Source organism: Podarcis vaucheri, assembly GCF_965113315.1.
Source record: "Podarcis vaucheri genome assembly, chromosome: 3".
Lineage (NCBI taxonomy): Eukaryota > Metazoa > Chordata > Lepidosauria > Squamata > Lacertidae > Podarcis > Podarcis vaucheri.
In genome coordinates, this window is record NC_138761.1 from 52,763,267 (window position 1) to 52,776,535 (window position 13,269).

At 44.3% G+C, this 13,269-nt stretch overlaps 1 long non-coding RNA gene across 1 annotated transcript in view; it reads left to right on the forward strand.

Moving 5' to 3' along the window:
- The first annotated feature begins 2,491 nt into the window (after positions 1–2,491).
- The window catches only part of LOC309528132, a 112,079-nt gene continuing 101,301 nt past the window's right edge, over positions 2,492–13,269 (forward strand). The window contains exon 1 of the long non-coding RNA XR_014217552.1: positions 2,492–2,562. This is a non-coding gene — a long non-coding RNA (uncharacterized lncRNA). The remainder of the gene's footprint in view (positions 2,563–13,269) is intronic.

A 13,269-nucleotide genomic window follows, 5' to 3' on the forward strand; every position in this document is an offset into this window, starting at 1 on the left:
AACCCGAGGATCGAACCCAAGACCTTCTGAGCTATTTCCACCCCTTCCCCTCATTTAGCCGATCACAATATGGGGTGGGTAGGGGGGAATTGGGGCTTGCTGCTGCGCCGTTCCTCCGGGCAAACTACGTGACGTAGATTCAGTAGGGACCAGCTTCCTTGATGGGGAAAAGCTTCACCTGTTGGATTTCTGGTCTCTTGAGCGACCAATAAGGTGCCTTGAACCCTTGGGAATAGAAGGGCTACATTTTAATATTAGGGAGATTTCCCCCATCTCCCAGCCTGGAAAGAGACAGAAAGGGCGTCGGATCACTTTCAGCCTCTCTTCATTTCAGCCTCATCAGGTTCAAGTTCTCAGCCGGCTGTAAGGAATCGTGTGTTTTTGTGGCTCTACAGAAGCGTCGGCGACTGCAGAGATCCCTCCCTCCTTCTCTCTCTCTCTCTCTCTCTCTCTCTCTCTCTCTCTCCCCGCTCCCCAACTCCAAGCCTTTTCCAAACTGTTTTACGTTTGTTTTAGGAAGGGTGTGAGCGCTGCTGCAAATCATCTCGGCTTCCAAGTCTCTTGCTGAAAGGGTGCAGGTTGCTTACGCCCGAGCGCCCCTTATCATTTCAATAAATGCCAATTGCAGCCTTGGCGCTGTTATAGCAATGGAGCTACAGACGTCATTGCCTCCTCTTGGACGTGAGATGCGGCCAACCCCTCAGCCCCCTTCTCGCGCTCAAGAAAAACTCTGCAACTTCCAGCCAGGCGCGCAGTCTTTTGCCCAGAGATCCTGGGCACAGCAACCCGCTAACAGACGGACCGGAGAGGGATCAGCCAGCCCAGTTCTTTCTTTCTCTCTCTCTTCGAGGAGAAAAAGAAGTAATCATGAACTCAGTCGATTTGGGGGTGGCTGCCTTGCAAAAAGGCTTTGCAGAAGCTTCCGGGCAACGGATGGAGAGGGAACCAAGCAGCCAACATGTCTTAAAGCAAGACTTGTCGAGCGCGGGGTTCCCTCCTTGGGGCGTCCAGGTTCCCTTGGGGCACCTGCTGCTCTTACTGTCTGCACCAGCAAAAGCTGGGAATTGGGGTGGGGGGGGGACCTTAACTTCCAGCCACTTCTGCGGCGAGCCCTCCCCGATTTCGTCTCTCTTTTGCCTTCCGGACTGAACCCCTTTCTTTCAAACTTGCCCCAGAGGGCGAAACAACCGAGATCAAGCTCGCTGCGCAGTTTTGGATGGTAAGTGTCCGTGAAGAGCGGGGGCGGGGGGGGGGAGGCGGCGTGGAGAACGCAGCAGCCTCGGAGGGCAGAGCAGGTGGTAGAAAAGCCGCAAAGGTTGGCGGGGTGGGGGGGGGGAGAAAGAGATAGAGGGAAAGAAAAAGTGTGGCAGCTTCTGCCAAAGCATCGAGGCAGCCTGGAGTGGAAAGGGTTACAGAGGCATTTGGGGCAGGTGCGGGTGGTGGTGGGGAGAGAGAGCGGGACAGGACGCAGATCCTGTCCGACTGCTGGGATTCCACCTTCCGTAACCGGGGAGCGCGCGTGCTTAGGAGTCGAGTTGCGCGTGAACTCCTGGTGGCCAGCTGCGAAGCGCCGGCTGCCCGCAACGATTCCTTAAGAGTCCGGCGCAACTTCCTTCGAGGGGACTGGCTCTCTCCTAGGCAGCGTGCTTCGGCGCTAGCAAGCCGAAGGGATCCGGGATCGGAGCTGGGAGGAGCGAGCAGGCTCCTCCCACGCGCCCCGCGCCCGATCCGGCTTTCCTGCCCACTGCCCCCCTTCCTCCGCCTGGACGGATCATCTGGTCCCTCTCCGCCCCCTGGCGTGAATTTCATCCGCCAGGACTCGCGCTCCGCGCACCCCACGCCGCGTCCCAAAGCAAAGCGCCCCCCCTGCAGGCGACTTGGGCCCCTTGCAGCCCCGTGAGTCCCAGGCTAATAACTCCTCCTCCTCGCTCTCTGCAAGTCCTCCTCACCTTCATTGAGGTTCATTTAGAAACATTTCGCGCTGCACCCCGTCTCTAATATATATGTATATTTTAATATATTTAGGACTTCCCTAGTGCTATTACGCAGCGTTCCTTAATTTTTAACACCCCCCCCTTCCATGATCAGTTGGCCACTTTCTCAATTTCGCACCTCCACTTACTAGTTTCCCCGAAAAAGGCTATAATAACAATAATAATAATTAATAATGGTGGTGGTCTGTAGGAGGGTGGGGAGCAGATCCCATAACCAGGCAACCCTCCTTCGACGTGGGGCTGCGCGGATGGGCTTGTGATTTGTAGGATTGCTCCACTTAGACCCTGCCTCCTCCTTGCTCTCCAGCCACTCTAAAGTCTCTCCCCCTTTTTAAGCAGCGATTCTTTTCCATCCGCGGCGGTGTGTGTTACGCGCGCGTGTGTCTCGCTTTCTCCCTCCCGATCTCCCTGGAGAGAGAGAGAGAGAGCGAGAGAGAGCGAGGGGAAAAGGAAACTCTACTCCCAAGCCCCGTCCAGATGTCGAAGAAACGCAAAACCCCCGAGGGTGGAGGATCCGGCCTCCCCGAGGAGGAACCCAAAACCCAGTTGGGGGACAGCGAAGAGCAAGGTAGGAGGGGGGCGGGAAGCTGGTTCGCCTGCCAGGGGGAAATATTAAGAGTGGGATCCAGCATAGGAATGCATCTTTGAGCCGACCAGGTCCCCCACCAGCTGCTTGAGTTGGGCTGGCGATTGTCAAATTTAGGCCAGATTCCCTCTAGTCCAGGCTCTGTGATTGCATATATACTTCTATTGTGTGTCTCGGGGTATTGTTGAACTTTTGGGAGTGAAGGGGTGAAAAGGCTGGAGAGGAAACAAAAGGGACGATTGATTGATTGATTGATTGATTGGCTGATCAAGTGATGAGAGGAGGGGCTGCAGCGTGGCTGATCAATCGTTCTTCCCTCCCCAGCCCTTTTATTTCAGTTGCATATGGTGTGCTCCTTTCGGTCTGTCTCTGGAGCATTGGGAAAATATTATATGGAGATCAGTATGTTTGGCGGTGTTGTGGGAGTGGGGGTTGCTGGTGAGTGAGAGTGCATTTCTCTGTGGGAAAGACTGGTGGAGGGTCTCCTTACTTCCTCCATTGGCAAATCCTCCATCTCTGCCAAGGTGCTAGTTGCAAGATGCCGATTGCTGCAAATATTGCACTTGCATCGCACTTGAGAGAAAGTTGTGGTTTTTTCTTTGCTGCATCCCCCCCCCCACTTTTGTGTGGGGAGCTGCCATGCACTTTAGCAGATGGTGTGGGAAAGCAGATCAGCCCTGCCCTCCTTTGATCTCTTAGGCACTTTTGCAGTTGTTTGTTCTTTCTTTCACCTGCTCGTTTTCTTTCTCTTTGGTGCTTATTCTGCTTTACTGGGGCCTAGGTTTCACTCCAAGCCAAGGCATAGTCTTGAAGGGCTTGTCATTACAATGCAGAGGAGGGATTGGGGTGTGTTAGGGGGTCAGTGGTCCAAGCGATGGTTGTGAAGAGCAAGTTGAAGATTGTGTGTCCCCCGTGGACTGTAAATGTGTTTCTGCCCATGGCAGAATTGAGACGGTGCATTTGCCTTGTTGGCAGGTGAAAAACCTGAGACTGGAGCCGAAAGAGAGGGAATGCATGTCATCCAATATGGAGTCAGTTGTCCTTGTTCTCAAAATGTTGAGGCTCAAAATGCCGTGAAAGCCGATCAAGACTTGGGAGATTCAGTCTCCGCCATGGATGTGTTTCTGGGGGGTGATATGATGTGGGTTTTTGTCTGTCTTCATTGCATCAAACCCGGTTCTTGGTGTGCTCTGCAAACATTTTCACAATGACGCAGTCATGGCGTTCCACCATTTGCTTTGAAGGGGCTTCTGGAAGGTGTTCGTTCTTCCTCTGTATTAGAGTCCTTTAGCATCAAAATTAAGGAAAGCCATCCTCTCCAATCCTAAATTATTTGTCTGTGAAAACAAGTCCAGTCACTTGCAGGCAAACCCAAACCTTCTGTGCATATTTCTATGCAGTTTATTTTCTTTTCAGTTGCTTGGAAGTGAATATTTTTTTCAGAAAACCTTCCTTCCTTCATTGAACAGAGACCTGAAAGCTAGATTGCAAGTGAAGTGCTATTTACACTACTGGGTTGCTTGCAATGAACATGGAAGCTCACGGAGAACACTGGCGCGGTGCAAATGTGATGGTTTCAAAACCGCTGCTTGTCAAGAAACCTCATGTAATGGCGGACAAAAGTACATTATGTTAGCAACGACACCTTTATTTGGAAACAAAGTAGAACTGATGAGCATACTTCCTCAGATTTGCAAATGTTTAATTAGCGAGTGATCGCCTAGCCTCTGCTCTGCTCACCTAATTTCTGACTCACTTCCATTGCAGCCAAGGTATTGAGCATGGCCCAGATTACTGTATCTTTTTCAAAGCCTCAATGGCTGCTGGTCCTTTGTAGGCTGGAGGGTTCAAGCTCCGAATGCGTCAGCTCAGCTCTACCTTACGCTGGGCAGTGGTGAAACAAGTGTCCGCAGGGCACTCAGTGCCAGTGAATGCCACAAGTACTCATTTCAGAGAGCAGATAAAGCTTCTGCACCTATATTAAGTGTATCCACTGCAGATTCATGTACGCTCATTGATACTGTAAAATCATGGAACTAAACTCAGAATGCTTGACTTGCCACACTTATTTTTACATAAACATATTTAAAAGTCTTTCTTCCCAGTTGACAGGAAAAATAATTCTGTTTGCTAATTTTGTGAAAATGTAATTGTGTAAACCATTTGAAGTATATAGAATGCCACAATATCTGAGTGTATGTGGGGGTGGGGGTGTGGCTGTTCTCTTTTATATTACCACCATGGATTATCCTAAAATGATTTGCTGTATTCAGTGGTACCTCAGGTTAAGAACTTAATTCATTCTGGAGGTCCGTTCTTAACCTGAAACTGTTCTTAACCTGAGGTACCACTTTAGCTAATGGGGCTTGCCGCTGTGCCGCTGCACAATTTCTGTTCTCATCCTGAAGCAAGGTTCTTAAACCGAGGTACTATTTCTGGGTTAGCAGAGTCTGTAACCTGAAGCGTCTATAACCCGAGGTACCAGTGTACATACAAAACACTTGTGTTTTACAGAGACAAAATACTTACTAGGCTCCAACATGCATTATATTGGGATTATTCAACCCAATGAAAGTCTGCCAACAGAAATTTCCAATCTACATTTATCCCTAGTTTTGTTTAATTTAGACAGGTGATATTATTTATTAACCCTGCTAGGATTTCTAGAAATTGCAAAAATGCAGAGGGACTGCAAAAACCTTCCTGCTTTGCATGTAACAACAGGAAAAGAATAGATGAAGGCTGGAGATTGGAGCAACCGATCAAAGCTTTGCTATTGTAATTCTTTACAGTATTTGGTAAATAGAGGGTACAAGCTGCTAGTAAGCAAATTGACTCTTTGTAAGGACATGTGTGGTTCTTAAGTATCTCTGGCCAACACCACTTAATTCATACATAACATCACAATGAGTTCTCCTCTCTTTGCCATTTATTATATTAACAAGCCCATGCCGTATTATTTTGACATCCTGAATCTTGCTTTTCTGCACATGCAACAAAGCAGACGACTGAACGATGGTCTGCTGAATGCTGGTGGTGCAGACACAGAATCTCTCTTAGCGTTCTGAGCTGGAGAAGAACAGGATTTGATTCATAATAAAGCCAAACATGATGGACTGGACAAATTCATATACTGAACTAGGGGCTGTTTGATGATGAACTTCAATGACATACGGTAACTAGTTTATATACATAGAACTTATTACTAGTTAGATTTGTGTTAGGAGACTCGGCTGAATATCTGATGTTCAGATATTACTGCTTTTTTATTACTGGATATTTGCAAGTATGAATGATTTTTTCAGCTTAAATATTAGATTAAAAGTAGTGTCTGAAATCAGCCATCTATGAGAATAGGAAGGCATTAGCTAAATGAAGCAAATGTTTAAAAAATGAATGTAGTCTCTACTGCAGCAGGAAAACATTCACTTCTTCAAAAAATGTGCAATATTTATTTTGTGTATCCTATCCTCCCACTGTCAAAACAGTGCTTGCACCACTATAAAAAAGCAAAATAATAATAATATAATAATACAAATAATAATAATAATAATAATAATAATTTCAATAAAATCAGCTTTTTATGTGTCATTAAGATTAGACAGCTCCAGTGGCAAGATCAGCTGCTAAAATTTCAACCAGGCAAGCAAAAGATGGTCAAAATATAAGAAATGTGGAGCAGGTGGTAGAATAGAGACGAAAGGAGCCAAACAGTTTTCCTGAAGATTTCCACAGTTTTGGTACAATCACACAGAATATGTTATACGTCTCAAACAGTCTTGCATCTGTTTAGTTGGGATGCAGAAATTGGCCTTTCTATGGTCCTTCAGTTAAACTTGGCCCAAGGCATTTGGGAATTTAAAGGTGTTTACCAGCACCCAAAATTATTCCCGACTGGTAACCAGTGCATTGCAGAATGGTGCAACCGAGCACCCACAAACAGCTGAAACATCTGGAGACTTTTGAGAGATAGGTAGCCTCCTGCAAAGTGTCACATCTAGAATGCAAAAAATAAAAAATCAGTGTAGCCATCTGATGTTCATCTTATGTCTCTCGCGATGCAGACAAACCCTTACTGTGGTTTTAAGGAGATCAGCATAAATTTAAAAAATAATGTTAGCATAATAATAATAATAATAATAATAATAATAATAATAATATATTTTAGGGCAGCTTTTGGTTAAAGCATCTCATTTCCATGTAGAATTCGACTGGAGGAGTGAAAACAGCATTCCCAGGACAGCTTAGTTTGATGGCAGCTCTTGCTTCCTTAACACCCAAATATCTGGAAGCATTCACATGGGTCCGGATGTCCAAGGGCTGAGCAGTTCCTGGACTGATCATGTTGTATATGGATTCACTTAGGCACCTCATCTGCCTCTGTTCCATGCAGGGCATCCTGCCTGTGGTGTTAAGGATGCAGCAAAGTCAGAGGTCTCTGGCTGCAGGCATAAACCAAGCTCTAACACATAACAGTGGGCTTCTGAGGGCTGAAGTGGATGTGGCGCTATGTGTGCACAGTTTTTTTAAATGCAAATAGAAGTTGCTGAGGGAGACTGATTCTTACTGGGATCTAGAACAGCTTTCTTGGGTAGTCTGGAGTCACTGGTGGACTCTAGTTTCCTGGTATGTTGCTGTTACCAGGAGGGGTAGTTGTTGCTGTGCAAATGCATTGGCAACGTTGCCTGACTTTGCTGGTGCAGTTGCACCAAACCACCATTCCCTGGAATCAGCATAGTGGCTCCATCTCCTCAAGTGAGCTCCTTCTGCTGAGATTACAGCAGGGGAGGGGGAGATTAACGCTTTCCTTGCCTCCTGTTGTCTATACAAAAGCCACTTCTTTGAAGTGGCAATTTGCACTGTAAGGAAACCCCCCCCCCCAATTTTTAGTTAGTTTTTTTTTAATCTCCCCTCATTTGATGCCACTGGGGGATTCCCACTCCAGAGTAAATACTAGCTTCAGAAAATGGGTTTTCTTCATGTTAGCAATAGAGAAAGAAAGCGTTGTACTTTTCCCAATGTCCAGTCAGCTCTGATTGCATTATTCACCAGCCTCCGCCAGAAGCTATGTCTACATTTTTCAAAATATGTTAAATGCAGAAATGCATTTAATGCCACATCTAGTTTGACCCTGACTTTTCCCTCCCCTCTCTCGTAGTACAGGAAAGTATTATGAGTACCTGAAACTTGTACGGCTTTAAAAAGGGATTAGACAGATTCATGGAGGGCAAGGCTATCAGTGGGCACTAATCATGTTCTCTTCATACTGGTGTGGTGTTGAAAGTCAGTGTCTAATGGTTAGAGTGCTGGAATATGACCTGGGAGATCAGGTTTCAAATCCCCACTCAGCCATGAAGCTCACTGTGTGACCTGCTCAGAAGCAAGTCCTATTAAATTCAGTGGAGCTTACTCCCAGGTAAGTGTGGTTAGGGTTGCAGCCTTTATCTGGATCCAACCCATGGTGTAACTGCAGCTGTGCCTTTTGGCTTGTGGTGAGAGGGTTGCAGTTGTTTGTTCTAACCTGTTGACAAAAGGGCAGAATAACTAAAATGTTCCATGGCTAACTGAGCATAACCAGTGCTTTTTTCTGGAGGGACACAGGGGTATGCATACCCCTAAACATTTTGTGAATCTAAGTTTGGCCTCATTGAGGGGCAGTATTTCAATATGAGTAGGAAAATGAGAGTACTTCTAAACATTTTTTAAAGGAAAAAAAGCACTGTGCATAACTATTGGTTTTGTAGCATGTTTATTTATAACGAGGCTTATCCTGACATTGATTCTTTCTCCTTTATTTTCAAAATAGTTTGCCTTATATGTATAACAGTAGCTGGTTGAATTCTGTGATATCCTGCAAGTTATCAAAATAGTGCCGATTGTTCTTGGTAAAGTAAAACTATGAAGAACACAGACAATATTTGAATGTTGTGGTAGTGGTGAATGCAGCTATGAATATTTTGTTTATCACTAGCCTTTTAGATGAACAAGAGCAATTTACATTCCACCGGCTAGGGCTGTAGTTTTCAGTCTGGACTCAGGCACATGAGTTTTCTTAGAAACCTCATTTTTAAAGCAATCTTTGTCATCAGATCCCAGGAATAGATTGAGAGGAAGAGTGCAGTAGCCAGATTTGCAAGTCTGCTTTGGAACTGGGCAAGACATTCAGCAGTAAGGGATCAGCTGCCTTGGACTTGGCAGTCTAGAAATTTTGCACTGGATTGCCAATAAACCAAAAGACTAAAATCTGTGTTTGGAAGAAATCATACAGCTTTGAACGAACATTTTATGCAGCATCCTGCTTTTTTTCCTCTTTTTTTGAGGGAGGAGCTTATGTTGTACAAGATAGGAAAAAGTAGTGTAGCAGATAAAGCATTGGTCTTGATTACCACCCCCTCTGCACCTTCCTGTACAGTATCTAAAATGTTGCCAAGCAGTTTTAGTGTTCTTATTTGCTTCCTCCTTGCCTTTCTTTTCACCAGTAGCATTTTAAATTCACCTTTCACCAATATAACTATTACTACTGTTATCGTCATTATTTTGCTATTCTTATTTAAAGCAGCGACAACAGTCCAGCAAGTTAAGAGCAGGTAAAATACCGGTAAAACACAAAATAAAAATTTCTGACATAAAAGCACAACCAATTAACAGCAGCAAAATAGTATCCCATAAATGCTTGGGAAAATAGAGGTTTTAAGCAGGCATCGGAATGTCAGCAACGTTGCTGCCAGTCATAATTCTGTGGGGAGGGAATACAGTACTCCAAGTAGGGCACCCTCATCAAGAAGGCTTCTGGTGGTGGGACAATGAAAATATTATCCCCAAGGTGCTACATGCAAAAATTGAGGCAGGCATCCTGTTTGTTGCACCCTAACTCCTGGGCTAAACCTCTTCACATCTTTAGGCCAAGGTCTTTATTCTCTAAAAAACCTTTCGGTCACTGAAGAAAGAGAATGGGTTGCTCTCCTTGACTTTGCAATTCTGCAATGGATTTGGATTGTTGCTTTTAACATAGTGTTGCTTTTGTTGTTTTATGTAGTCTCCAAGCCATTTCAGGGCTTAGTACATGGGACACATCTTTCTTTTTAGCTGTATTAATAAACAGGCTGTGAGGGCTCTTCATTGAAGTGTATTCACTAAGGTGAATTCAAGCAGAGTGAGCCTATAATCTGAATAAACTACAGAATGAGTCTTTGGAACACTTCTGTGTTTTGTTTCTCTTAAATCTCTGTCTACAGTGCCCACTACCTTTCCCACAAATTGCTTTTAAGTTCTTCATAACAGGAATTATATCACATTTTGTCCGAGACTTACCTTATTTGACTTTTTCCTTCTTCCAATTCATTCTGAGGAAAGGAGCTGAGTCACTGAGAGGCAAACCTAGCAACTGTTGAATAAGACACAAGCACAGATAATACTAACGTGTAAGCAGGAGTAGCGCTTACAGTTTTGCCACTTCACTTTTTTGGAAAATAATGAAATGTGCCTAAACTGAGATTGTTACAACTTTGAATATAAAATGTGCTTAAGGTCCAACACTTAGCTACTCACCCCCTACTGTCTGTTGCTTCTGAAAGTATATTGAGATCATCATTTTTGTGTGCTCTGTTTTCATAAACTGTAAACTGTTTTCTCACACACAGTCAAATTATTAGGTAACTTCTTGCTGGCATTGCTTTTGACACATTTACAAATTCAGGGTTACCAGACCTCCAAGTGTCCCTATTTTCCAGGGACAGTCCCGGATTTACAGAAGCTGCCCTGGTTCCTGATTTGATTCCAGAATATCTCACTTTTCCTTAGGATGTCTCTAGTTTCATTGGAGAAATGTTGGTGTGTATGGAGTTATGTGTCCCCTGAGCCAAGGAGAGAAGTAACTATACAACCTTTAGAAGACATCTGAAGGCAGTCCTGCGTAGGGAAGGTTTTAAAAAAATGTTTAATGTTTTATTATGTTTGGAAGTCACCCAGAGATGGGTGGGATATAAATAATAAAATAATCGTTGTTGTTGTTGAATAGGACATCCCTATTTTCATCAGAGAAATGTTGGAGGGTATGTATTACTTTGTAGGCTTGGGAAATGGGATTTGATTTATGAAATGGAATTTGGTCTTCAACCAGTTGGCCTGGACCGCTACCAGGCCGCAACCTGATCTAAAGTGGCTCACAACAGCAGCACTACCGCCATAAATGTACATGGCTAAGGATGGATCTGGGTTCTGAGAAGGCTGAAGATTACAGGTTTCAGTGAACAAAATAGTTCAGGTAAAATTTAACTTTAATGGTACTGATCTGTGATTGCAAATATTGCTATCTCATGAGTATTTATTAGAATGTTAGTCTTAATTTTTCTTTTAAAATGCCTGTAATTAGGTTCTGAGCCTTCCCTTTAACTGTTTTTGTTTGCCCCTGGATTTTGTATAAGGTTTTGTCAAACTACAAGGCATAGTGAGCGTGGTGTAGTGGTTAGAGTAGTGGGGGGAGATGAGTGTTCAAATCGCTGGTCAGCCAGGAAGCCTACAGGTTGACCTTGGGTCAGTCGCTATCGCTCAGCCTAATTTACCTCATAGAATTGCTGTGTAGAGAAAATGGGGGGGGGGGGAGAGAACGTATGCCACCTGCAGCTCCTTGGAGGAAAGGTGAGGTGTAAATGTCAGAACATTTTTTTTTATGCTCAGAACTATTTTTTTCTGGACTGCTGTAGAAAAACTATTTTGAGAAAACTAGGATAACGAAGAACTCATAGAATCATAGAGTTGTAGAGCTGGAAGGGACCGCGAGGGTCTTCAGTCCAACCCCTTAAAACGCAGGGATCTTTTTGGCCAACGTGGGGCTCGGAATTAAGACCCTCAGAAATACCCAGAAAAGAAAAGCATGATGACTGCTGGCTGGGATTAGGGACAAGAACATTATTGATGTATTGCTGTACCTTGGCTTTCAGTTTATTTATTTTGTCTGCAAAAACGTCTACACCACCAATATTAAGAAAAAATGTCATGGTGACAAACAGCATAAAATCAACAATTAAATTGCATAATTATTACAAGGGACTTTTGTTTTCTTTTTCTGCTTCGTTATACTGCCTAGCTACCTTATTGGTTACGTCGTGAGGTTGTTGAATGAGGGAGAAAGACCTAGCTGAACTTTAAACGAAACAAGGCACAATATAGAAGCTTAAGACCAGTAATATTTTCTAACATTTCAAATGATTGATACCTCACAAGTCCCGATGTAAATAGCTGGAGAACTAAACAGGTTGGAGAGGTTGGAGAGGTTCAGGAGGCAACTTCCATAAACTTCCATAAATCGGCACCTCTGCTACTGTTTACTCCAGCTTAGAACAAAAGATAAGCCGCCGGTAAGCAAGCACCCCCCTACTATACATCCATATATACCCATATACCCACTATGGTCCTCACCAGGAAAAATTACAAGGACCAAGGAATTCTGCCTAATTCACCACAGAGGCCGATGGAACGACGAAGGAGACAAAGTAAAATTACCAGCTACTTTCCCCAAAAAGACTCGAGCAAGAGAACTCTGAATGAGAGTATCCTAGATGTAGCTATGCCTTTGCCACTTACAGTGCTGGATTGGTCAACACAGTTAAAGGACTTGCAAACAAACAACAAGTGGACAAACCATCCAACAAATCTGGCTCAAGAACTTGCCATAGCAGAGAATGCTACAAAGGCTAACACAGCCAACACATCCGATGCCAATCCTCATTTGTCACCGCTGGAACTTGGAGGTAATCTTTCATCCCACTGGGTGAAAGCCAATGACTGTGGAACAGAAATGTGGGGTGATCATCTTCAGGAGCAGATATACCAGATCTCTAAGGATCTCCTTAACGTTAAAAAATTTCTAGCGATAACAAACGGGCTGCTCCTGACCCTAGTGGATAACTTCAAACAACATGTGAGCGCTTCAGACCAGAATACAAATCCCCTAGCCAGCCCGGATCCACCACTCCCCAGTAAACCCCCGAGGAAAAAAGCTGAGCCTAAGAGGAAGAAAAGCAAAAACATGAAAAACCTAAGGCGGCTTAAGACAACTCACCGTACCTGTAAAAAATATTGGCAGAAGCTCTTTAACCTTCTTCCATCCCTTTCTACAAGTGGAAAAAACAAATCCAAGTCGAGTGCCATCAAAGAGACACGTAAAGTAGATACTCCCATAAAAGAATCTAAATCAAGTTCTGAAGAATCAACACCGAGCTGGGACAAAGGAACTGATCCATCTGCAGTCATATCGCCCCAGAGTCCTCTCATGGCCAGCACAGAATCAGTAGACAGAGGTGAGCAGGCGACCCAAACTATCGAGGGGAACCACTCCTCTCAAGTTCGACAGATGTTGTGTCCCAAAAGAGAATGGAGTTTAGTCCTAATCCCACAAAAGCTTGTCTTTGCTAATTACCCTAAACCGCCTAGATTTTACGCCAGGTTGGACCGTACAGACCACTTTTTGTCTATTATAAGTGGCATTTTACCGGGGGTAGTAAAAGCAACTGACATAGCCGCTATAGAGTATCTACATCAAGATGATTGCTCGGTACGAGCACTGATTACTTTTTTAGATCATAATCTGGCCAGTTTCATTTTTAGAGCTAAAAACCTATTCAAAAAAGAAAGAATAGTTCTGTTAAGAATATTTGAAAATAGAGCACCTGCAACCCCTCTGATAGGGCC